This window comes from Tripterygium wilfordii, chromosome 7 (genome assembly GCF_013401445.1).
Source record: "Tripterygium wilfordii isolate XIE 37 chromosome 7, ASM1340144v1, whole genome shotgun sequence".
Classification (NCBI taxonomy): domain Eukaryota; kingdom Viridiplantae; phylum Streptophyta; class Magnoliopsida; order Celastrales; family Celastraceae; genus Tripterygium; species Tripterygium wilfordii.
Window position 1 is genome coordinate 8,951,552 of NC_052238.1, and position 24,488 is coordinate 8,976,039.

Consider the following 24,488-nt stretch of genomic DNA (forward strand, 5'->3'; position numbering starts at 1 on the left):
GGTAAAGATGCCAATAGACCAAGTTGTGTTTGAAATTGTACAAAACGTGAAAAGTTTGTCCATGGACAGAATTGAGCATTCCTAGAGCATCAAAGTGGACCGTTGTACTATATTTAGTGTTCTTGAAAGTCTAATTTGCTAGTTTAACTTTCGTACAACGTTTCGTTAGGTAAAGATACCAATAGACCAAGTTATATTTCAAGTTACACAAAACTTGAAAAGCTCATGTATGGATGGAATTGAGCATTCCCAAAGGATCAAAGTGGATGGTTGTACTCTATTTATTGTTCTTAGCAGTCCAACTTGCTAGTTTAGCTTTCGTACAACGTTTCGTTAGGTAAAAATGCCAATAGACCAAGTTATGCTTCAAATTGCATAAAACTTGAAAAGCTCGTCTATGGACTGAATTTAGCATTCCTAAAGCATCAAAGTGGACCGTTGTACTCTATTTAGTGTTTTTAGAAGTTTAAATTGCTAGTTCAGCTTTCGTACAACGTTTTGTTAGGTAAAGATGCCAATAGACCAAGTTATGCTTGAAATTGCACAAAACCTTAAAAGCTCGTCTATGGACAGGATTGAGGATTCCCAAAGCGTCAAAGTGGACCGTTGTACTCTATTTAGTGTTCTTAGGAGTCTAACTTGCTAGTTTAGCTTTCGTACAACGTTTTGTTAGATAAAATACCAGTAGACCAAGTTATGTTTGAAAATGCACAAAACTTGTAGAGCTCATCCATGGACACACTTGATCATTCCCAAAGCATCAAAGTGGACCGTTGTAGTCCATTTAGTGTTTTTAGAAGTCTGAATTGCTAGTTCAGCTTTCGTACAACGTTTCGTTAGGTAAAGATGCCATAGACCAAGTTATGCTTGAAATTGCACATAACCTGAAAAGCTCGTCTATGGACCGAATTGAGCATTCCCAAAGCATCAAAGTGGACCGTTGTACTCTATTTAATGCTTTTAGCAGTCTAACTTGCTAGTTTAGCTTTCGGACAATGTTTCGTTTGGTAAAGATGCCAATAGACCAAGTTATGTCTGAAATTGCACAAAGCTCGAAAAGTTTGTCTATAGACGGAATTGAGCGTTCCTAAAGCATCAAAGTGGACTGTTGTACCCTATTTAGTGTTCTTGGTAGTCTAAATTTCTAGTTTAACTTTCGTACAGTGTTTCGTTAGGTAAAGATACCAAGAGGCCAAGTTATGCTTGAAATTGCACAAAACTTGAAAAGCTCGTGTATGGATGGAATTGAGCATTCCCAAAGCATCAAAGTGGACCGTTGTACTTTATTTAGTGTTCTTAGCAGTCTAACTTGCTAGTTTAGCTTTCGTACAACGTTTCATTCGGTAAAGATGCCAATAGACCAAGTTATGTTAGGAATTACACAAAACCTGAAAAGCTCGTCTATGGACAGAATTGAGCATTCTGAAAGTATAAAAGTGGACCATTGTACTCTATTTAGTGTTTTTAGAAGTTTAAATTGCTGGTTCAGCTTTCGTACAACGTTTCGTGAGGTAAAGATGCCAATAGACCAAGTTATGCTTGAAATTGCACAAAACCTTAAAAGCTCGTCTATGGACAGAATTGTGGATTCCCAAAGCGTCAAAGTGGACCGTTGTACTCTATTTAGTGTTCTTAGGAGTCTAACTTGATAGTTTAGCTTTCGTACAACGTTTTGTTAGGTAAAGATACCAATAGGCCAAGTTATGCTTGCAATTGCACAAAACTTGAAAAGCTCGTGTATGGATGGAATTGAGCATTCTCAAAGCATCAAAGTGGACCGTTGTACTCTATTTAGTGTTCTTAGTAGTCCAACTTGCTAGTTTAGCTTTCGTACAACGTTTCGTTAGGTAAAGATGCCAATAGACCAAGTTATGTTTGAAATTGCGGAAAACATGAAAAGCTCGTCCATGGACAGAATTGAGCATTCGTAAAGCATCAAAGTGGACCGTTGTACTCTATTTATTGTTCTTAGAAGTCTAACTTGCTAGTTCAGCTTTCGTACAATGTTTCGTTTGGTAAATATGCCAATAGACCAAGTTATGGTTGAAATTGCACAAAACCTTAAAAGCTCGTCTATGGGCAGAATTGACGATTCCCAAAGCGTCAAAGTGGAGCGTTGTACTCTATTTAGTGTTCTTAGGAGTCTAACTTGCTAGTTTAGCTTTCGTACAATGTTTCGTTATGTAAAGATGCCAATAGACCAAGTTATGTTTGAACTTGCACAAAACATGAAAAGCTATTCTATGGACAGAATTCAGCATTCCCAAAGCATCAAGGTGGATCGTTGTGCTCTATCTAGTGGTCTTAGTAAGCTAACATGCTAGTTTAACTTTCGTACAACGTTTCGTTGAGTAAAGATACCAATAGACCAAGTTATATTTGAAATTACACAAAACTTGAAAGCTTGTGTATGGATGGAATTGAGCATTCCCAAAGCATCAAAGTGGACCGTTGTACTCTATTTAGTGTTCTTAGCAGTCCAACTTGCTAGTTTAGCTTTCGTACAACGTTTCGTTAGGTAAAGATGCCAATAGACCAAGTTATGTTTGAAATTGTAGAAAACTTGAAAAGCTCGTCCATGGACAGGATTCAGCATTCGTAAACCATCAAAGTGGACCGTTGTACTCTATTTATTGTTCTTGGAAGTCTAACTTGCTAGTTCAGCTTTCGTACAACATTTCGTAAGGTAAAGATGCCAATAGACCAAGTTATGTTCGAACTTGCACAAAACCTGCAAAGCTATTCTATGGATAGAATTGAGCATTCCCAAAGCATCAAAATGGATCGTCGTACTCTATTTAGTGGTCTTAGTAGTCTTTTCTGTTAGTTTAGCTTTCGTACAACGTTTCATTTGGTAAAGATGCCAATAGACCAAGTTATATTTCAAATTACACAAAACTTGAGAAGCTCATGTATGGATGGAATTGAGCATTCCCAAAGGATGAAAGTGGATGGTTGTACTCTATTTAGTGTTCTTAGCAGTCCAACTTGCTAGTTTAGCTTTCGTACAACGTTTCGTTTGGTAAAAATGCCAATAGACCAAGTTATGCTTCAAATTGCATAAAACTTGAAAAGCTCGTCTATGGACTGAATTTAGCATTCGTAAAGCATCAAAGTGGACCATTGTACTCTATTTAGTGTTTTTAGAAGTTTAAATTGCTAGTTCGGCTTTCGTACAACGTTTTGTTAGGTAAAGATGCCAATAGACCAAGTTATGCTTGAAATTGCACAAAACCTTAAAAGCTCGTCTATGGGCAGAATTGAGCATTCCCAAATCATCAAAGTGGACCGTTGTACTTTATTTAGTTTTCTTAGGAGTCTAACTTGCTAGTTTAGCTTTCGTACAACGTTTCGTTAGATAAAATACCAGTAGACCAAGTTATGTTTGAAAATGCACAAAACTTGAAGAGCTCATCCATGGACAGACTTGATCATTCCCAAAGCATTAGAGTGAAACATTGTAGTCCATTTAGTGTTTTTAGAAGTCTGAATTGCTAGTTCAGCTTTCGTACAACGTTTCGTTCGATAAAGATGCCAATAGACCAAGTTATGCTTGAAATTGCACATAACCCGAAAAGCTCGTCTATGGACAGAATTGAGCATTCCCAAAGCATCAAAGTGGACCGTTGTACTCTATTTAATGCTCTTAGCAGTCTAACTTGCTAGTTTAGCTTTCGGACAATGTTTCGTTTGGTAAAGATGCCAATAGACCAAGTTATGTCTGAAATTGCACAAAACTTGAAAAGTTTATCTATGGACGGAATTGAGCATTCCTAAAGCATTAAAGTGGACTGTTGTACCCTATTTAGTGTTCTTGGTAGTTTAAATTTCTAGTTTAACTTTCGTACAGTGTTTCGTTAGGTAAAGATACCAATAGGCCAAGTTATGCTTGAAATTGCACAAAACTTGAAAAGCTCGTGTATGGATGGAATTGAGCATTCCCAAAGCATCAAAGTGGACCGTTGTACTTTATTTAGTGTTCTTAGCAGTCTGACTTGCTAGTTTAGCTTTCGTACAACGTTTCATTCGGTAAAGATGCCAATAGACCACGTTATGTTAGGAATTACACAAAACCTGAAAAGCTCGTCTATGGACAGAATTGAGCATTCTGAAAGTATAAAAGTGGACCATTGTACTCTATTTAGTTTTTTTAGAAGTTTAAATTGCTGGTTCAGCTTTCGTACAACGTTTCGTTAGGTAAAGATGCCAATAGACCAAGTTATGCTTCAAATTGCACAAAACCTTAAAAGCTCGTCTATGGACAGAATTGTGGATTCCCAAAGCGTCAAAGTGGACCGTTGTACTCTATTTAGTGTTATTAGGAGTCTAACTTGCTAGTTTAGCTTTCGTACAATGTTTCGTTAGGTAAAGATACCAATAATCCAAGTTATGCTTGAAATTGCACAAAACTTGAAAAGCTCGTGTATGGATGGAATTGAGCATTCTCAAAGCATCAAAGTGGACCGTTGTACTTTATTTAGTTTTCTTAGCAGTCTAACTTGCTACTTTAGCTTTCGTATAACGTTTCGTTTGGTAAAGATGCAATAGACCAAGTTATGCTAGAAATTGCATAAAACTTGAAAAGCTCGTCTATGAACTAAATTTAGCATTCGTAAAGCATAAAAGTGGGCCAATGTACTCTATTTAGTGTTTTTAGAAGTTTAAATTGCTAAGTTTTGCTTTCGTACAACGTTTCGTTAGGTAAAGATGTCAATAGAGCAAGTTATGCTTGAAATTGCACAAAACCTTAAAAGCTCGTGTACGGACAGAATTGAGGATTCCCAAAGCGTCAAATTGGACCGTTGTACTCTATTTAGTGTTCTTTGGAGTCTAACTTGCTAGTTTACATTTCGTACAACGTTTCGTTAGGGAAAGATGCCAATAGACCAAGTTATGTTTGAACTTGCACAAAACCTGAAAAGCTATTCTATGGACAAAATTGAGCATTTCCAAAGCATCAAAGTGGATCATTGTGCTCTATTTAGTGGTCTTAGTAGTCTAACTTGCTAGTTTAGCATTCGTACAACGTTTCGTTAGCTAAAGATGCCAATAACCAACTTATGGTTGAAATTGCACAAAACTTGAAAAGTTTGTCTATCGATAGAATTGAGATTTCCTAAAGGATCAAAGTGGACTGTTGTACTATATTTAGTGTTCATAGAAGTCTAACTTGCTAGTTTAACTTTCGTACAATGTTTTGTTGGCTAAAGATACCGATAGACAAAGTTCAATATGAAATTACACAAAACTTGAAAAGATTGTGTATGGATGGAATTGAGCATTGCCAAAGCACCAAAGTGGACCGTTGTACTCTATTTAGTGTTTTTAGCAGTCCAACTTGCTAGTTTAGCTTTCGTACAACGTTTCGTTAGGTAAAGATGCCAATAGACCAAGTTATGTTTGAAATTGTAGCAAACTTGAAAAGCTCGTCCATGAACAGAATTGAGAATTCGTAAAGCATCAAATTGGACCGTTGTACTCTATTTATTGTTCTTAGAAGTCTAACTTGCTAGTTTAACTTTCGTACAACGTTTCGTTAGGTAAAGATACCAATAGACCAAGTTATATTTCAAATTATACAAAACTTGAAAAGCTCATGTATGGATGGAATTGAGCATTCCCAAAGGATCAAAGTGGATGGTTGTACTCTATTTAGTGTTCTTAGTAGTCCAACTTGCTAGGTAAAGATTCGTACAACGTTTCGTTAGGTAAAGATGCCAATAGACCAACTTATGGTTGAAATTGCACAAAACTTGAAAAGTTTGTCTATGGACAGAATTGAGATTTCGTAAAGGATCAAAGTGGACCGTTGTACTCTATTTAGTGTTCTTAGAATTCTAACTTGCTAGTTTAACTTTCGTACAACGTTTCGTTGAGTAAAGATACCAATAGACCAAGCTATATTTCAAATTACACAAAACTTGAAAAGCTCATGTATGAATGGAATTGAGCATTCCCAAAGGATCAAAGTGGATGGTTGTACTCTATTTAGTGTTCTTAGTAGTCCAACTTGCTAGATAAAGATTCGTACAACGTTTCGTTAGGTAAAGATGCTTATAGACCAACTTATGGTTGAAATTGCACAAAACTTGAAAAGTTTGTCTATGGACAGAATTGAGATTTCGTAAAGGATCAAAGTGGACCGTTATACTCTATTTAGTGTTCTTAGAAGTATAACTTGCTAGTTTAACTTTCGTACAACGTTTCGTTGAGTAAAGATACCAATAGACCAAGTTATATTTGAAATTACACAAAACTTGAAAGGTTGTGTATGGATGGAATTGAGCATTCCCAAAGCATCAAAGTGGACCGTTGTACTCTATTTAGTGTTCTTGGAAGTCTAACTTGCTAGTTTAACTTTCGTACAACGTTTCGTTAGGTAAAGATACCAATAGACCAAGTTATATTTTAAATTACACAAAACTTGAAAAGCTCATGTATGGATGGAATTGAGCATTCCCAAAGGATCAAAGTAGATGGTTGTACTCTATTTAGTGTTCTTAGTAGTCCAACTTGCTAGTTTAGCTTTCGTACAACGTTTCGTTAGATAAAAATGCCAATAGACCAAGTTATGTTTCAAATTGCATAAAACTTGAAAAGCTCGTCTATGGACTGAATTTAGCATTCGTAAAGCATCAAAGTGGACCGTTGTACTCTATTTAGTGTTTTTAGAAGTTTAAACTGCTAGTTCAGCTTTCATACAACGTTTTGTTAGGTAAAGATGCCAATAGACCAAGTTATGCTTGAAATTGCACAAAACCTTAAAAGCTCGTCTATGGACAGAATTGAGGATTCCCAAAGCGTCAAAGTGGACCGTTGTACTCTATTTAGTGTTCTTAGGAGTCTAACTTGCTAGTTTAGCTTTCGTACAACGTTTCGTTCGATAAAATACCAGTAGACCAAGTTATGTTTGAAAATGCACAAACTTGAAGAGCTCATCCATGGACAGACTTGATCATTCCCAAAGCATCAAAGTGGACCGTTGTAGTCCATTTAGTGTTTTTAGAATTCTAAATTGCTAGTTCAGCTTTCGTACAATGTTTCATTAGGTAAAGATGCCAATAGACCAAGTTATGCTTGAAATTGCACATAACCTGAACAGCTCGTCTATGGACAGAATTGAGCATTCCCAAAGCATCAAAGTGGACCGTTGTACTCTATTTAAAGCTCTTGGCAGTCTAACTTGCTAGTTTAGCTTCCGTACAATGTTTCGTTAGGTAAAGATGCCAATATAACAAGTTATGTTTGAAATTGCACAAAACTTGAAAAGTTTGTCTTTGGACGGAATTGCGTATTCCTAAAGCATCAAAGTGGACTGTTGTACCCTATTTAGTGTTCTTGGTAGTCTAGCTTTCTTGTTTAACTTTCATACAACGTTTCGTTAGGTAAAGATACCAATACGCCAAGTTATGCTTGGAATTGCACAAAACTTGAAAAGCTCGTGTATGGATGGAATTGAGCATTCCCAAAGCATCAAAGCGCACCGTTGTACTTTATTTAGTGTTCTTAGCAGTCTAACTTGCTAGTTTAGCTTTCGTATAACGTTTCGTTCGGTAAAGATGCCAATAGACCAAGTTATGCTTGGAATTGAATAAAACTTGAAAAGCTCGTCTATGAACTGAATTTAGCATTCGCAAAGCACGAAAGTGGACCGTTGTATTCTATTTAGTGTTTTTAGAAGTTTAGATTGCTAGTTCAGCTTTTGCAAAACGTTTCGTTAGGTAAAGATGCTAATAGGCCAAGTTATGCTTGAAATTGCACAAAACCTTAAAAGCTCATCTATGGACAGAATTGAGGATTCCCAAAGCATCAACGTGGACCGTTGTACTGTATTTAGTGTTCTTAGGAGTCCAACTTGCTAGTTTAGCTTTTGTACAACGTTTCGTTAGGTAAAGATGCCAATAGACCAAGTTATGTTTGAACTTGCACAAAACCTGAAAAGCTATTCTATGGACAGAATTGAGCATTCCCAAAGCATCAAAGTGGATCGTTGGGCTCTATTTAGTGGTCTTAGTTGTCTAACTTTCTAGTTTAGCATTCGTACAACGTTTTGTTAGGTAAAGATGCCAATTGACCAACTTATGTTTGAAATTGAACAAAACTTGAAAAGTTTGTCTATGGACAGAATTGAGATTTCCAAAAGGATCAAAGTGGACTGTTGTACTATATTTAGTGTTCATAGAAGTCTAACTTGCTAGTTTAACTTTCGTACAATGTTTCATTGGGTAAGGATGCCAATAGACCAAGTTATATTTGAAATCACACAAAACTTGAAATGCTTGTGTATGGATGGAATTGAGCATTCCCAAAGCATCAAAGTGGACCGTTGTACTCTATTTAGTGTTCTTAGTAGTCCAACTTGCTAGTTTAGCTTTCGTACAACGTTGCGTTAGGTAAACATGCTAATAGACCAAGTTATGTTTGAAATTGTAGAAAACTTGAAAAGCTCGTCCATGGACAGAATTGAGCATTCGTAAAGCATCAAAGTGGACCGGTGTACTTTATTTAGTAATCTTAGCAGTCTAACATGCTAGTTTAGCTTTCGTGCAACGTTTCGTTAGGTAAAGATGCCAATACACTAAGTTATGCATGAAATTGCGCAAAACCTTAAAATCTCGTCCATGGATAGAATTGAGCATTCCCAAAGCATCAACGTGGACTGTTCTGCTCTTTTAGTGTTCTTAGAAGTCTAACTTGCTAGTTTATCTTTTCTACAACGTTTCGTTAGGTAAAGATGCCAATAGACCAAGTCATGTTTGAAATTGCACAAAACTTGAAAAGCTCGTCTATAGACGGAATTGAGCATTCCCAAAGAATCAAAGTGGACCATTGTACTCTATTTAGTGTTCTTAGAAGTCTAACTTGCTAGTTTAGCTTTCGTACAGCATTTCGTTAGGCAAAGATGCCAATAGACCAAGTTATGTTTGAAATTGCACAAAACCTCAAAAGCTCGTCTATGGACAGAATTGAGCATTCCCAAAGCATCAAAGTGCACCGTTGTACTCTATCTAGTGTTCTCAGAAGTCTAACTTGCTAGTTTAGTTTTCGTACAACATTTCGTAAGGTAAAGATGCCAATAGACCAAGTTTTGTTTGAACTTGCACAAAACCTGAAAAGCTATTCTATGGACAGAATTGAGCATTCCCAAAGCATCAAAGTGGATCGTTGTACTCTATTTAGTGGTCTTAGTAGTTTAACTTGTTGGTTTAGCTTTCGTACAACGTTTCGTTAGGTAAAGATGCCAATAGACCAAGTTATGTTTGAAATTGCCCGAAACTTGAAAAGTTTGTCCATGGACAGAATTGAGCATTCCTAAAGCATCAAAGTGGACCGTTGTACTCTATTTCGTGTTCTTAGAAGTCTAACTTGCTAGTTTCACTTTCCGACAACGTTTCATTTGATAAAGATAACAATAGGCCAAGTTATATTTCAAATTACACAAAACTTGAAAATCTCGTCTATGGACTGAATTAAGCATTGGTAAAGCATCAAAGTGGACCGTTGTACTCTATTTAGTGTTTTTAGAAGTCTAAATTGCTAGTTCAGCTTTTGTACAACGTTTCGTTAGGTAAAGATGCCAATAGACCAAGTTACGCTTGAAATTGCACAAAACTGTAAAAGCTTGTCTATGGACAGAATTGAGCATTCCCAAAGCGTCAAAGTGGATCGTTGTACTCTATTTAGTGTTCTTAGGAGTCTAACTTGCTGGTTTAGCTTTCGTACAACATTTCGTTCGATAAAGATTCCAGTAGACCAAGTTATGTTTCAAAATGCATAAAACTTGAAAAGCTCATCTATGGACAGAATTGATCATTCCCAAAGCATCAAAGTGGACCGCTATAGTCCATTTAGTGTTCTTAGACGTCTAACTTGCTAGTTGAGCTTTCGTTCAACGTTTCGTTATGTAAAGATGCCAATAGACCAACTTATGTTTGAAATTGCACAAAACCTGAAAAGCTCATCTCTGGATAGAATTGAGCATTCCCAAAGCATCAAAGTAGACCGTTGTACTCTATTTAGTGTTCTTAGAAGTCCAACTTGTTTGTTTACCTTTTGTACAACGTTTCGTTCGATAAAGATGCAAATAGACCATGTTATGTTTGAAAATGCACAAAACTTGAAAAGCTCATCTACGGGCAGAATTGAGCATTCCCAAAGCATCAAAGTGGACCGTTGTACTCTATTTAATGCTCTTAGCAGTCTAACTTGCTAGTTTAGCTTTCGTACAATGTTTCGTTAGGTAAAGATGCCAATAGACCAAGTTATGCTTGAAATTGCACAAAACCTGAAAAGCTCGTCAATGGGCAGAATTGAGCATTCTTAAAGCATCAAAGTGGACTGTTGTACCCTATTTAGTGTTCTTGGAAGTCTAACTTTCTAGTTTAACATTCGTACAACGTTTCGTTAGGTAAAGATACCAATAGGTCAAGTTATGCATGAAATTGCACAAAACATGAAAAGCTTGTGTATGGATGGAATTGAGCATTCCCAAAGCATCAAAGTGGACCGGTGTACTTTATTTAGTAATCTTAGCAGTCTAACATGCTAGTTTAGCTTTCGTGCAACGTTTCGTTAGCTAAAGATGCCAATAGACCAAGTTATCTTTGAAGTTGCCGAAAACTTCAAAAGCTCGTCCATGGATAGAATTGAGCATTCCCAAAGCATCAAAGTAGACCGTTGTACTCTATTTAGTGTTCTTATAAGTCTAACTTTCTAGTTTAGCTTTCATACAACGTTTCGTTCGATAAAGATGCAAATAGACCATGTTATGTTTGAAAATGCACAAAACTTGAAAAGCTCGTCTATAGACGGAATTGAGCATTCCCAAAGAATCAAAGTGGACCGTTGTACTCTATTTAGTGTTCTTCGAAGTCTAACTTGCTAGTTTAGCTTTCGTACAACATTTTGTAAGGTAAAGATGCCAAAATACCAACTTATGTTTTAACTTACACAAAACCTGAAAAGCTATTCTATGGACAGAATTGAGCATTCCCAAAGCATCAAAGTGGATTTTTGTACTCTATTTAGTGGTCTTAGTAGTCTAACTTGCTAGTTTAGCATTCGTACAATGTTTCGTCAGGTAAAGATGCCAATAGACCAAGTTATGTTAGAAATTGCACAAAACATGAAAAGTTTATCTGTGGACAGAATTGAGCATTCCTAAAGCGTCAAAGTGGACCGTTGTACTCTATTTAGTGTTCTTAGAAGTCTAACTTGCTAGTTTAACTTTCGTTCAACGTTTCGTTGCGTAAAGATGCCAATAGACCAAGTTATGTTTGAAATTGCAGAAAACTTGAAAAGCTCCTCCATGGACAGAATTGAGCATTCGTAAAGCATCAAAGTGGACCGTTGTACTCTATTTAATGTTCTTAGAAGTCTAACTTGCTAGTTCAACTTCCGTACAACGTTTCGTTACGTAAAGATGCCAATAGACCAAGTTATGCTTGAAATTGCACAATACCTTAAAAGCTCGTCGATGGACAGAATTGAGCATTCCTAAAGCATCAAAGTGGACCATTGTAAGCTAAAGATGCCAATAGACTAAGGTATGTTTGAAATTGTACAAAACTGGAAACGCTCATCTATGGATAGAATTGAGCATTCCTAAAGCATCAAAGTGGACGGTTGTACTCTGTTTAGCACTCTTAGGAGTCTAACTTGCTACTGTAGCTTTCGCACAACGTTTTGTTAGATAAAGATACCAATAGACCAAGTTATGTTTGAAAATGCACAAAACTTGAAAAGCTCGTGTAAGGACAAAATTGAGCATTCCCAAAGCATAAAAGTGAACCGTTGTACTCTCTTTAGTGTTCTTAGAAGTCTAACTTGCTAGTTTCACTTTCGTATACCGTTTCATTAGGTAAAGTTCCAATGGACCAAGTGATGTTTGAAATTACACAAAACCAGAAAAGCTCGTCTATGGATAGAATTGAGCATTCCCAAAGCATCAAAGTGGACCGTTGTACTCTATTTAGTTTTCTTAGGAGTCTAACTTGCTAGTTTAGCTTTCGTACAACGTTTCGTTAGGTAAAGATGCCAATAGACGAAGTAATGTTTGAAATTGCTGAAAACTTGAAAAGCTCGTCTATGGACAAAATTGAGCATTCGTAAAGCATCAAAGGGGACCGTTGCACTCTATTTAGTGTTCTTAGAAGTCTAACTTCCTAGTTCAGCTTTCGTACAAAGTTTCGTTAGCTAAAGATGCCAATAGACCAAGGTATGTTTGAAATTGCACAAAACTTGAAACGCTTGTCTATGGATAGAATTGAGCATTCCTAAAGCATCGAAGTGGACGGTTGTACTCTATTTAGCGTTCTTAGGAGTCTAACTTGCTACTTTAGCTATCGCACAACGTTTCGTTCGATAAAGATGCTAATAGACCAAGTTATGTTTGAAAATGGACAAAACTAGAAAAACTCATCTATGGACAGAATTGAGAATTCTTCAAGCATAAAAGTGGACCGTTGTACTCTATTTAGTGTTCTGAGAACTCTAACTTGCTAGTTTAGCTTTCATACAACATTTCGTTAGGTAAAGATGTCAATAGACCAAGTTATGTTTTAAATTGCGTAAAACCTGAAAAGCTCTTCTATGGACAGAATTGAGCATTCCCAAAGCATCAAAGGGGACCGTTGTACTCTATTTAGTGTTCTTGGCAGTCTAACTTGCTAGATTGGTTTTCATACAATGTTTCGTTAGGTAAAGATGCCAATAGACCAAGTCATATTTGAAATTGCACAAAACCTTAAAAGCTCGTCTATGGACATAATTGAGCATTCACAAAGCATCAAAGTGGACCGTTGTACTCCATTTAGTGTTCTTAGATGTCTAACTTGCTAGTTTAGCTCTCGTACAACGTTTCGTTAGGTAAAAATGCCAATAGACCAAGTTATGTTTGAAATTGCACAAAACCAGAAAGCTCGTCTATAGACAGAATTTAGCATTCCCAAAGTATCAAAGTGGACCATTATACTCTATTTAATGCTCTTTGCAGTCTAACTTGCTGGTTTAGCTTTCGTACAATGTTTCGTTAGGTAAAGATACCAATCGACCAAGTTAAGTTTGAAATTGCACAAAACTTGAAAAGTTTGTCTGTGGACGGAGTTGAGCATTCCTAAAGCATCCAAGTGGACTATTGTACTCTATTTAGTGTTCTTGGATGTCTAACTTGCTAGTTTAACTTTCGTATACCGTTTCGTTAGGTAAAGATACCAATCGACCAAGTTAAGTTTGAAATTGCACAAAACTTGAAAAGTTTGTCTATGGACGGAGTTGAGCATTCCTAAAGCATCCAAGTGGACTATTGTACTCTATTTAGTGTTCTTGGATGTCTAACTTGCTAGTTTAACTTTCGTATACCGTTTCGTTAGGTAAAGATACCAATAAACCAACTTATGCTCGAAATCGTACAAAACTTGAAAAGCTCGTGTATGGATTGAATTGAGCATTCCCAAAGCATCAAAGTGGACCGTTGTACTTTATTTAGTGTTCTTAGCAGTCTAACATGCTAGTTTTGCTTTCGTACAACGTTTCGTTAGGTAAAGATGTCAATAGACCATGTTATGTTTGAAAATGCAGAAAACTGGAAAAGCTCATCTATAGACAGAATTGAACATTCCCAAAGCATCAAACAAGACCGTTGTACTCTATTTAGTGTTCTTAGAAGTCTAACTTGCTAGTTTAGCTTTCGTACAACGTTTCGTTAGGTAAAGATGCCAATACACCAAGTTATGTTTGAAGTTGCACAAAACTTGAAAAGTTTGTCTATGGACCGAATGGAGCATTCCTAAAGCATCAAAGTGGACTGTTGCACTCCATTTAGTGTTCTTAGAAGTCTAACTTGCTAGTTTAATTTTCGTACAACGTTTCGTTAGGTAAAGATGCCAATAGACCATGTTATGCTTGAAAATGTACAAAACTTGAAAAGCTCGTGTATGGATGGAATTGAGCATTCCCAAAGCATCAAAGTGGACCGTCGTATTCCACTTAGTGTTCTTAGCAGTCGAACTAGCTAGTTTAACTTTCGTACAACGTTTCGTTAGGTAAAGATACCAATAGACCAAGTTATGCTTGAAATTGCACAAAACTTGAAAAGCTCGTGTATGGATGGAATTGAGCATTCCCAAAGCATCAAAGTGGACCGTTGTACTCTATTTAGTGTTCTTAGCAGTCTAACTTTCTAGTTTAGCTTTCGTACAACGTGTCGTTTGGTAAAGATGCCAATAGACCAAGTTATGTTTGAAATTGCACAAAACCTGAAAAGCTCGTCTATGGACAAAATTGAGCATTCCCAAAGCATCAAAGTGGACCGTTGTACTCCATTTAGTGGTCTTAGTATTCTAGCTTGCTAGTTTAGCTTTCGTGCAACGTTTCACTAGGTAAAGATGCCAATAGACCAAGTTATATTTGGAATTGAACAAAACTTAAAAAGTTTGTCTATGCACGGAATTGAGCATTCCTAAAGCATCAAAGTGGATTGTTGTACTCTATTTAGTGTTCTTAGAAGTCTAACTTGCTAGTTTAACTTTCGTACAACGTTTCGTTGGGTAAAGTTACTAATAGACCAAGTCATGTTTGAAATTGCACAAAACCTGAAAAGCTCGTCTATGGACATAATTGAGCATTCCCAAAGCATCAAAGTGGAACGTTGTACTCTATTTAGTGGTACTCGTCGATGGACAGAAGTAAGCATTCCTAAAGTATCAAAGTGAACCGTTATACACTATTTAGTATTCATAGAAGTCTAACTTGCTAGTTTAGCTTTCGTACACCATTTCATTAGGCAATGATGCCAATAGACCAAGTTATGTTTGAAATTGCACAAAACCTGAAAAGCTTGTCTATGGACATAATTGAGCATTCTCAAAGCATCAAAGTGGAATATTGTACTCTATTTAGTGTTCGTAGGAGTCTAACTCGCTAGTTTAACTTTCGTACAACATTTCGTTGGGTAAAGATACCAATAGACCAACTTATGCTTGAAATTGCACAAAACTTGAAAAGCTCGTGTATGGATGGAATTGAGCATTCCCAAAGCATCAAAGTGGACCGTTGTACTCTATTTATTGTTATTATCAATCTAGCTTACTAGTTTAGCTTTCGTACAACGTTTCGTTGGGTAAAGATGCCAATAGACCAAGTTATTGTTGAAATTGCACAAAACCTGAAACACTCGTCTATGGACAGAATTGAGCATTCCCAAAGTATCAAAGTGGACGTTGTACTCTATTTAATGCTCTTAGCTTTCTAACTTGCTAGTTTAGCTTTCGTACAATGTTTCGTTAGGTAAAGATGCCAATTGACCAAGTTATGTTTGAAATTGCACAAAACTTAAAAAGTTTTTCTATGGACGAAATTGAGCATTCCCAAAGCATCAAAGTGGACGAAAGTGTAACTTGCAAGTTTAAATTTCATGAAACGTTTCGTTGGGTAAAGATACCAAGAGAACAAGTTATGCTAGAAATTGCACAAAACTTGAAAAGCTCGTGTATGGATGGAATTGAGCATTCCCAAAACATCAAAGTGGATCGTTGTACTCTATTTAGTGTTCTTAGCAGTCTAACTTGCTAGTTTAGCTTTCGTACAACGTTTTGTTAGGTAAAGATGCCAATAGACCAAGTTATGTTTGAAATTGCACAAAACTTGAAAAGCTCTTCTATGGACAGAATTGAGCATTCCCAAAGTATCAAAGTGGACCGTTGTACTCTATTTAATGCTCTTAGCAGTCTAACTTGCTAGTTTAGCATTCGTACTATGTTTCGTTAGGTAAACATGCCAATAGACCAAGTTATGTTTGAAATTGCACCAAACTTGAAAAGTTTGTCTATGGACGGAATTCAGCATTCCTGAAGCATCAAAGTGGGCTGTTGTACTCTATATAGTGTTCTTAGAAGTCTAACTTGCTGGTTTAACTTTCGTACAACGTTTCGTTGGGTCAAGATACCAATAGACCAAGTTAAGCTTGAAATTGCACAAAACTTGAAAAACTCGTGTATGGAAGAAATTGAGCATTCCCAAAGCATCAAAGTGGATCGTTGTACTCTATTGAGTGCTCTTACCAGTCTAAATTACTAGTTTAGCTTTTGTACAACGTTTCGTTAGGTAAAGATGCCAATAAACCAAGTTATGTTTGAAATTGCACAAAACTTGAAAAGCTCGTCTATGGACAGAATTGAGCATTCTCAAAGTATCAAAGTGGACGTTGTACTCTATTTAATGCTCTTAGCAGTCTAACTTGGAAGTTTAGCTTTCGTACAATGTTTCGTTAGGTAAAGATGTAGACCAAGTTATGTTTGAAATTGCACAAAAATTGAAAAGTTCGTCTATTGACGGAATTGAGCATTCCAGAAGCATCAAAGTGGGCTGTTGTACTCTATTCAGTGTTCTTAGAAGTCTAACTTGCTTGTTTAACTTTCGTACAATGTTTCGTTAGGTAAAGATACCAATAGGCCAAGTTTTGTTTGAAATTACACAAAACTTGAAAAGCTCGTGTATGGATGGAATTGAGCATTACCAAAGCATCAAAGCGGACTGTTGTACTCTATTTAGTGTTCTTAGCAATCTAAGTTTCTTGTTTAGCTTTTGTACAACGTTTCGTTAGGTAAAGATGCCAATAGATCAAGTTATGTTTGAAATTGCACAAAAGTTGAAATGTTTTTCTATGGACGGAATTGAGCATTCCTAAAGCATCAAGGTGGACTGTTGTACTCTATTTAGTGTTCTTAGAAGTCTAACTTGCAAGTTTAACTTTCGTGCAACGTTTTGTTGGGTAAAGATACCAATAGACCAACTTATGCTTGAAATTGCACAAAACTTGAAAAGATCGTGTATGGATGGAATTGAGCATTCCCAGAGCATCAAAGTGGATCGTTGTACTCTATTTAGTGTTCGTTGCAGTCTAACTTGACAGTTTAGCTTTCGTACAACGTTTCGTTAGGTAAAGATGCCAATAGGCCAAGTTATGTTTGAAATCGCACAAAACTTGAAAAGCAAGTCTATGGATAGAATTGAGCTTTCTCAAAGTATCAAAGTCGACCGTTGTACTCTATTTAATGCTCTTAGCTGTCTAAATCGCTAGTTTAGCTTTCGTACGACGTTTTGTTAAGTAAAGATGCCAATAGACCAAGTTATGTTTGAAATTGTAGAAAACTTGAAACGCTCATCTATGGATGGAATTGAGCATTCCCAAAGTATTAAAGTGCACCGTTATACTCTATTTAATGCTCTTAGCAGTGTAACTTGCTAGTTTAGCTTTCGTACAACATTTCGTTGGGTAAAGATACCAATAGACCAACTTATGCTTGAAATTGCACAAAACTTGAAAAGCTCGTGTATGGATGGAATTGAGCATTCCCAAAGCATCAAAGTGGATCGTTGTACTCTATTTAGTGTTTTTACCAGTCTAACTTGGCTGTTTAGCTTTTGTACAACGTTTCGTAAGGTAAACTTGCCAATAGGCCAAGTTATGTTTGAAATTGCACAAAACTTGAAAAGCACGTCTATGGACAGAATTGAGCATTCCCAAAGTATCAAAGTGGACTGTTGTACTCTATTTAATGCTCTTAGAAGTCTAACTTGCTAGTTTAGCTTTCGTACAACGTCTCGTTAGGTAAAGATGCCTATAGACCAAGTTATGTTTGAAATTGCACAAAACTTGAAAAGCTCGTCTATGGACAGAATTGAGCATTCTCAAAGTATCAAAGTGGACGTTGTACTCTATTTAATGCTCTTAGCAGTCTAACTTGGTAGTTTAGCTTTCGTACAATGTTTCGTTAGGTAAAGATGTAGACCAAGTTATGTTTGAAATTGCACAAAAATTGAAAAGTTCGTCTATTGACGGAATTGAGCATTCCAGAAGCATCAAAGTGGGCTGTTGTACTCTATTCAGTGTTCTTAGAAGTCTAACTTGCTTGTTTAACTTTCGTACAATGTTTCGTTAGGTAAAGATACCAATAGGCCAAGTTTTGTTTGAAATTACACAAAACTTGAAAAGCTCGTGTATGGATGGAATTGAGCATTACCAAAGCATCAAAGCGGACTGTTGTACTCTATTTAGTGTTCTTAGCAATCTAAGTTTCTTGTTTAGCTTTTGTACAACGTTTCGTTAGGTAAAGATGCCAATAGATCAAGTTATGTTTGAAATTGCACAAAAGTTGAAAAGTTTTTCTATGGACGGAATTGAGCATTCCTAAAGCATCAAGGTGGACTGTTGTACTCTATTTAGTGTTCTTAGAAGTCTAACTTGCAAGTTTAACTTTCGTGCAACGTTTTGTTGGGTAAAGATACCAATAGACCAACTTATGCTTGAAATTGCACAAAACTTGAAAAGATCGTGTATGGATGGAATTGAGCATTCCCAGAGCATCAAAGTGGATCGTTGTACTCTATTTAGTGTTCGTTGCAGTCTAACTTGACAGTTTAGCTTTCGTACAACGTTTCGTTAGGTAAAGATGCCAATAGGCCAAGTTATGTTTGAAATCGCACAAAACTTGAAAAGCAAGTCTATGGATAGAATTGAGCTTTCTCAAAGTATCAAAGTCGACCGTTGTACTCTATTTAATGCTCTTAGCTGTCTAAATCGCTAGTTTAGCTTTCGTACGACGTTTTGTTAAGTAAAGATGCCAATAGACCAAGTTATGTTTGAAATTGTAGAAAACTTGAAACGCTCATCTATGGATGGAATTGAGCATTCCCAAAGTATTAAAGTGCACCGTTATACTCTATTTAATGCTCTTAGCAGTGTAACTTGCTAGTTTAGCTTTCGTACAACATTTCGTTGGGTAAAGATACCAATAGACCAACTTATGCTTGAAATTGCACAAAACTTGAAAAGCTCGTGTATGGATGGAATTGAGCATTCCCAAAGCATCAAAGTGGATCGTTGTACTCTATTTAGTGTTTTTACCAGTCTAACTTGGCTGTTTAGCTTTTGTACAACGTTTCGTAAGGTAAACTTGCCAATAGGCCAAGTTATGTTTGAAATTGCACAAAACTTGAAAAGCACGTCTATGGACAGAATTGAGCATTCCCAAAGTATCAAAGTGGACTGTTGTACTCTATTTAATGCTCTTAGAAGTCTAACTTGCTAGTTTAGCTTTCGTACAACGTCTCGTTAGGTAAAGATGCCTATAGACCAAGTTATGTTTGAAATTGCACAAAACTTGAAAAGCTCGTCTATGGACAGAATTGAGCATTCTCAAAGTATCAAAGTGGACGTTGTACTCTATTTAATGCTCTTAGCAGTCTAACTTGGTAGTTTAGCTTTCGTACAATGTTTCGTTAGGTAAAGATGTAGACCAAGTTATGTTTGAAATTGCACAAAAATTGAAAAGTTCGTCTATTGACGGAATTGAGCATTCCAGAAGCATCAAAGTGGGCTGTTGTACTCTATTCAGTGTTCTTAGAAGTCTAACTTGCTTGTTTAACTTTCGTACAATGTTTCGTTAGGTAAAGATACCAATAGGCCAAGTTTTGTTTGAAATTACACAAAACTTGAAAAGCTCGTGTATGGATGGAATTGAGCATTACCAAAGCATCAAAGCGGACTGTTGTACTCTATTTAGTGTTCTTAGCAATCTAAGTTTCTTGTTTAGCTTTTGTACAACGTTTCGTTAGGTAAAGATGCCAATAGATCAAGTTATGTTTGAAATTGCACAAAAGTTGAAAAGTTTTTCTATGGACGGAATTGAGCATTCCTAAAGCATCAAGGTGGACTGTTGTACTCTATTTAGTGTTCTTAGAAGTCTAACTTGCAAGTTTAACTTTCGTGCAACGTTTTGTTGGGTAAAGATACCAATAGACCAACTTATGCTTGAAATTGCACAAAACTTGAAAAGATCGTGTATGGATGGAATTGAGCATTCCCAGAGCATCAAAGTGGATCGTTGTACTCTATTTAGTGTTCGTTGCAGTCTAACTTGACAGTTTAGCTTTCGTACAACGTTTCGTTAGGTAAAGATGCCAATAGGCCAAGTTATGTTTGAAATCGCACAAAACTTGAAAAGCAAGTCTATGGATAGAATTGAGCTTTCTCAAAGTATCAAAGTCGACCGTTGTACTCTATTTAATGCTCTTAGCTGTCTAAATCGCTAGTTTAGCTTTCGTACGACGTTTTGTTAAGTAAAGATGCCAATAGACCAAGTTATGTTTGAAATTGTAGAAAACTTGAAACGCTCATCTATGGATGGAATTGAGCATTCCCAAAGTATTAAAGTGCACCGTTATACTCTATTTAATGCTCTTAGCAGTGTAACTTGCTAGTTTAGCTTTCGTACAACATTTCGTTGGGTAAAGATACCAATAGACCAACTTATGCTTGAAATTGCACAAAACTTGAAAAGCTCGTGTATGGATGGAATTGAGCATTCCCAAAGCATCAAAGTGGATCGTTGTACTCTATTTAGTGTTTTTACCAGTCTAACTTGGCTGTTTAGCTTTTGTACAACGTTTCGTAAGGTAAACTTGCCAATAGGCCAAGTTATGTTTGAAATTGCACAAAACTTGAAAAGCACGTCTATGGACAGAATTGAGCATTCCCAAAGTATCAAAGTGGACTGTTGTACTCTATTTAATGCTCTTAGAAGTCTAACTTGCTAGTTTAGCTTTCGTACAACGTCTCGTTAGGTAAAGATGCCTATAGACCAAGTTATGTTTGAAATTGCACAAAACTTGAAAAGCTCGTCTATGGACAGAATTGAGCATTCTCAAAGTATCAAAGTGGACGTTGTACTCTATTTAATGCTCTTAGCAGTCTAACTTGGTAGTTTAGCTTTCGTACAATGTTTCGTTAGGTAAAGATGTAGACCAAGTTATGTTTGAAATTGCACAAAAATTGAAAAGTTCGTCTATTGACGGAATTGAGCATTCCAGAAGCATCAAAGTGGGCTGTTGTACTCTATTCAGTGTTCTTAGAAGTCTAACTTGCTTGTTTAACTTTCGTACAATGTTTCGTTAGGTAAAGATACCAATAGGCCAAGTTTTGTTTGAAATTACACAAAACTTGAAAAGCTCGTGTATGGATGGAATTGAGCATTACCAAAGCATCAAAGCGGACTGTTGTACTCTATTTAGTGTTCTTAGCAATCTAAGTTTCTTGTTTAGCTTTTGTACAACGTTTCGTTAGGTAAAGATGCCAATAGATCAAGTTATGTTTGAAATTGCACAAAAGTTGAAAAGTTTTTCTATGGACGGAATTGAGCATTCCTAAAGCATCAAGGTGGACTGTTGTACTCTATTTAGTGTTCTTAGAAGTCTAACTTGCAAGTTTAACTTTCGTGCAACGTTTTGTTGGGTAAAGATACCAATAGACCAACTTATGCTTGAAATTGCACAAAACTTGAAAAGATCGTGTATGGATGGAATTGAGCATTCCCAGAGCATCAAAGTGGATCGTTGTACTCTATTTAGTGTTCGTTGCAGTCTAACTTGACAGTTTAGCTTTCGTACAACGTTTCGTTAGGTAAAGATGCCAATAGGCCAAGTTATGTTTGAAATCGCACAAAACTTGAAAAGCAAGTCTATGGATAGAATTGAGCTTTCTCAAAGTATCAAAGTCGACCGTTGTACTCTATTTAATGCTCTTAGCTGTCTAAATCGCTAGTTTAGCTTTCGTACGACGTTTTGTTAAGTAAAGATGCCAATAGACCAAGTTATGTTTGAAATTGTAGAAAACTTGAAACGCTCATCTATGGATGGAATTGAGCATTCCCAAAGTATTAAAGTGCACCGTTATACTCTATTTAATGCTCTTAGCAGTGTAACTTGCTAGTTTAGCTTTCGTACAACATTTCGTTGGGTAAAGATACCAATAGACCAACTTATGCTTGAAATTGCACAAAACTTGAAAAGCTCGTGTATGGATGGAATTGAGCATTCCCAAAGCATCAAAGTGGATCGTTGTACTCTATTTAGTGTTTTTACCAGTCTAACTTGGCTGTTTAGCTTTTGTACAACGTTTCGTAAGGTAAACTTGCCAATAGGCCAAGTTATGTTTGAAATTGCACAAAACTTGAAAAGCACGTCTATGGACAGAATTGAGCATTCCCAAAGTATCAAAGTGGACTGTTGTACTCTATTTAATGCTCTTAGAAGTCTAACTTGCTAGTTTAGCTTTCGTACAACGTCTCGTTAGGTAAAGATGCCTATAGACCAAGTTATGTTTGAAATTGCACAAAACTTGAAAAGCTCGTCTATGGAACGAATTGAGCATTCTCAAAGTATCAAAGTGGACGTTGTACTCTATTTAATGCTCTTAGCAGTCTAACTTGGTAGTTTAGCTTTCGTACAATGTTTCGTTAGGTAAAGATGTAGACCAAGTTATGTTTGAAATTGCACAAAAATTGAAAAGTTCGTCTATTGACGGAATTGAGCATTCCAGAAGCATCAAAGTGGGCTGTTGTACTCTATTCAGTGTTCTTAGAAGTCTAACTTGCTTGTTTAACTTTCGTACAATGTTTCGTTAGGTAAAGATACCAATAGGCCAAGTTTTGTTTGAAATTACACAAAACTTGAAAAGCTCGTGTATGGATGGAATTGAGCATTACCAAAGCATCAAAGCGGACTGTTGTACTCTATTTAGTGTTCTTAGCAATCTAAGTTTCTTGTTTAGCTTTTGTACAACGTTTCGTTAGGTAAAGATGCCAATAGATCAAGTTATGTTTGAAATTGCACAAAAGTTGAAAAGTTTTTCTATGGACGGAATTGAGCATTCCTAAAGCATCAAGGTGGACTGTTGTACTCTATTTAGTGTTCTTAGAAGTCTAACTTGCAAGTTTAACTTTCGTGCAACGTTTTGTTGGGTAAAGATACCAATAGACCAACTTATGCTTGAAATTGCACAAAACTTGAAAAGATCGTGTATGGATGGAATTGAGCATTCCCAGAGCATCAAAGTGGATCGTTGTACTCTATTTAGTGTTCGTTGCAGTCTAACTTGACAGTTTAGCTTTCGTACAACGTTTCGTTAGGTAAAGATGCCAATAGGCCAAGTTATGTTTGAAATCGCACAAAACTTGAAAAGCAAGTCTATGGATAGAATTGAGCTTTCTCAAAGTATCAAAGTCGACCGTTGTACTCTATTTAATGCTCTTAGCTGTCTAAATCGCTAGTTTAGCTTTCGTACGACGTTTTGTTAAGTAAAGATGCCAATAGACCAAGTTATGTTTGAAATTGTAGAAAACTTGAAACGCTCATCTATGGATGGAATTGAGCATTCCCAAAGTATTAAAGTGCACCGTTATACTCTATTTAATGCTCTTAGCAGTGTAACTTGCTAGTTTAGCTTTCGTACAACATTTCGTTGGGTAAAGATACCAATAGACCAACTTATGCTTGAAATTGCACAAAACTTGAAAAGCTCGTGTATGGATGGAATTGAGCATTCCCAAAGCATCAAAGTGGATCGTTGTACTCTATTTAGTGTTTTTACCAGTCTAACTTGGCTGTTTAGCTTTTGTACAACGTTTCGTAAGGTAAACTTGCCAATAGGCCAAGTTATGTTTGAAATTGCACAAAACTTGAAAAGCACGTCTATGGACAGAATTGAGCATTCCCAAAGTATCAAAGTGGACTGTTGTACTCTATTTAATGCTCTTAGAAGTCTAACTTGCTAGTTTAGCTTTCGTACAACGTCTCGTTAGGTAAAGATGCCTATAGACCAAGTTATGTTTGAAAGTGTAGAAAACTTGAAACGCTCGTCTATGGACAAAATTGAGCATTCCCAAAGTATCAAAGTGGACCGTTGTACTCTATTTAATGCTCTTAGTAGTCTAACCTGCTAGTTTAGCTTTCGTACAATGTTTCGTTAGGTAAAGATGCCAATAGACAAAGTTATGTTTGAAATTGCACGAAACTTGAAAAGTTTTTCTATGGACGGAATTCAGCATTACTAAAGCATCAAAGTGGACCGTTGTACTCTAGTTAGTGTTCTTAGTAGTCTAACTTGCTAGTTTAGCTTTCGTACAATGTTTCGTTAGGTAAATATGCCAATAGACCAATTTATGTTTGAAATTGCACAAAACTTATAACGCTCGTCTATGGACAGAATTGAGCATTCCCAAAGTTTCAAAGTGGACCGTTGTACTCTATTTAATGCTCTTGGCAGTCTAACTTGCTAGTTTAGCTTTCGTACAATGTTTCGTTAAATAAATATGCCAATAGACCAAGGTATGTTTGATGGAATTGAGCATTCCCAAATCATCAAAGTGGATCGTTGAACACTATTTAGTGTTCTTAGCAGTCTAACTTGCTAGTTTAGCTTTCGTACAACGTTTCGTTAGGTAAAGATGCCAATAGACCAAGTTATGTTTGAAATTGCACAAAACTTGAAACGCTCGTCTATGGACAGAATTGAGCATTCCCAAAGTATCAAAGTGGACCATTGTACTCTATTTAATGCTCTTAGCAGTCTAACTTGCTAGTTTAGCTTTCGTACAATGTTTCGTTAGGTAAAGATGCCAATAGACCACGTTAGGTTTGAAAGTGCAGAAAAC